Source organism: Dendroctonus ponderosae, unplaced genomic scaffold (genome assembly GCF_020466585.1).
Source record: "Dendroctonus ponderosae isolate FM_Combo_2020 unplaced genomic scaffold, Dpon_F_20191213v2 Dpon_F_20191213_9, whole genome shotgun sequence".
Taxonomy (NCBI): Eukaryota; Metazoa; Arthropoda; class Insecta; order Coleoptera; family Curculionidae; genus Dendroctonus; species Dendroctonus ponderosae.
In genome coordinates, this window is record NW_026019116.1 from 4,844,560 (window position 1) to 4,847,483 (window position 2,924).

The following is a 2,924-nucleotide window of genomic DNA, read 5'->3' on the forward strand; positions in this document are numbered from 1 at the left end:
AGTTTTATAAACGTACGGCTTGTATGGATTATAAGCAACTGTACAACAAATACATGCCCTCATGTATATACATGAGGGCATGTAAATAGTTGTGCATTTTTTATATTAAAAAGAGTAGGCAAAAAGATACCTATCACTATATTTATGTAATAATAATATTGGCATAGTATTGCTATACAATATTGCACGTTAATCTTCAAGCAATACTGGAAATTAAAAATATTTTGCCAATAATGTATTTGTATAGATACGTCAATATTAGTCAAAAAAGCTATTCTAATATTGGAGTAATATTGGCTAATAATTGCAATATTGACCCAACATAAAAATGCTCTGCCAATATTGTATAAATATATRCCCGATATATGATGCTACATGGGCAGTTGATACAATAAGAAAGTCATCAGTTTTTCAACCATYGCCCGCCGTTTTCGTTAGTATTGTGTGCCCCCTGTAACAGAAGCGATTATTTCTCCAGCGTTCGGCACTAGARTCAGAGCGAGATGCACATCGCAAATGACGTAAAAACCAGCGCGTCCTTGTCGCACTATTTCGAAATTTCGAAATACCGGGGCTAAGCAATGCGTTTCWTCGATTGGATTCTCCACTAGCCCGATTAAAGGTTTGTATTTTGTTSCTTGAGCTGAAAAGGGTAAGTTTTTTTGATATGTGAGGGCMAMTTTGAGCAATTGTCCATGTTCCCCGCCTGAAGAGTGCTTGCATATGCCAGATTCGACCCAGTGTTGAGTGAAATTGAGAAAATCCAASATAGGCACATCTGAGGATGCCAACCATGCCTGCTACCGAAACGAACTAACCCAAACCTAGATGAAAAATGATCCTTCAACGAACAATTACATCTAGGATGATTGACAAAGAGCAACGTACACGCCTAATCGATAAAACGAATTGATCATGGCCTAATGCATTGGGGAATGTTTCATAGGCTTACACCTCGGTTTGGGCATTGTCCTGTCAAACGTAGTCCAACTGGACAATTATATCAGACGCAATTTGCCCCGATCTGATAACGCCTCATTGTGTACAAGCTTATTAAATGCTATAAACAATGTGCATATGTCAAACTTTCACCGAATGGATCCGTGGTAGTCGGGGCGCTCAGGTTCGGCCTCCGCACCGGCCAGATTTGGGTCGGCGGGAGCGCGCGCCTGATTGCGATAATGCCGAATTCGTGCTTGGCAGGTACCGAAAATTGCCCACCAGAACCCAGCCAGAGCCGATTTTGAATGGCAGCACTTAACTCTGCGGTACCATGTGATTACGTTTACGTGGTACCGCAGGAACTGTGTGATTAGACGGAAGCCTGCGGCCTCTCAGGGCTCACCTGCAGAAGTTAAACGGTTGCCTTCTTGGTCGCGGTTAATTTCAAGCTCTTTCAACAGCTAGAGAAACTGCCGAGTTTACTGAAGTTTATTTTTGCCTGCTGCCATTCTTTGTTTCTGATGGCGAAGACCAAGCGGTATTTCCGTCGAGGAACCGTCCGAATCGCTGATAAGATGCCGTGGGTACCCAGTGAGGAGAACCTGTTGCCCGATAATGGTACCAGATTAATCAATGATCGCTTGGGAACTTGACCTCCGAAATCGTCAGGCGCGGTCGGAGGCCTTTCACAAATGACAAACTATTTAAATGTTCGCGGCCCCGATTGAGCTGTTTTCTTTGCCCATTGGTGCGATTGATTGGTTCCTTTCATTTGCTTGATGCGATCGGGAAATCCCCACTGTGCCCGACACAGCCATCTAATCGCTTCTATCCACATTTTGAGTGTGATGGATTTACGTGAACCTCGGCTTAAAACGCACTGCTGATGGCATTTTTCTGCACTTGCGGCCGCCAAAGGCCCAAACACATAAAGAAGATCCGAACCATTAGAACCTCGGTACTGTTGGGAATATTTCAATTAGACACAGTCGCGACATGTGGCAAGCGGTGCGAGATAGGTCGCAAAAAGTACTTTTCCGAATCGGACAGCAGCAGCTCCAGGGCTCCAGGGCCGTCCAATCGACCGGATCTCAGTCCCATTGAGCAAGTGTGGGAATGTGAGCTGCGCTCTTCAGTTAATGGCAGCAGGAAGCCATTCAAACCGGAATGCTGGAATGCGTCTTAAGAGCCCCACGCTTTCCAAAACGGACACAAAAGGAATTTTCGAAAATTTCCCGCTGCACTTTCAGCCATTGGCACGACACTGTGGAGGAAAATTAGCGAAGCAAAACGGCATAAGTGTGCTCTATTAGTCACTGGTAGAGCGCGATGGATGCGTTGGATAAGGTTGTTCACACTTTAAAATTTATGTTTGATAAGGCGCAAGATGGACACGGCAGCGCCTCTAATAGCGTAATCGTTTCGCGCGTCATTAGATAAGAACACGCGGTAGACTGTGCAATCGACACGCACAGCAGAAGTTAAGACCAAATACGGAATAGCAAAGTGGCTGGATGGTTTTTTGCGAGATTTTCTCATTGAAAATGGACCTTATTGGCGGAGAAAAAAATCGCCGGCCAAAACTGGGGTGAGATGAAGCCATGCTGATTGTACCATTCGGTAGGAGAGAGTTGCCTCTATTGTTTCTGATTGGGTGACAATTTTCCGCCAATCAAGCTTGGAGCCCTGGTTCTAACAGAGGCCGGTTTTGTAAGGTTTTTTCAAAAATCGCTAGTCAAAAGTGAGATACGTTAAATAAATGCAGCTTGCAGTATTCAGTAGCAGATATTTGGCTCTTTTGCTTATGCATAGATCATTTTTGAGGCAAAAGGCTCTCTTATTTGGGCAAAAGTCATTGATGTAGCTAATTTCCTGAATTTGGGGCAGTTTTCCGAAAGTGGCACTTGAATCCGATGCTTCTCTTCAAACCAGTTTTGTAAGCCATTTTTTAAAAAAATCGTAAGTCTAAAGTCCGATCAGAT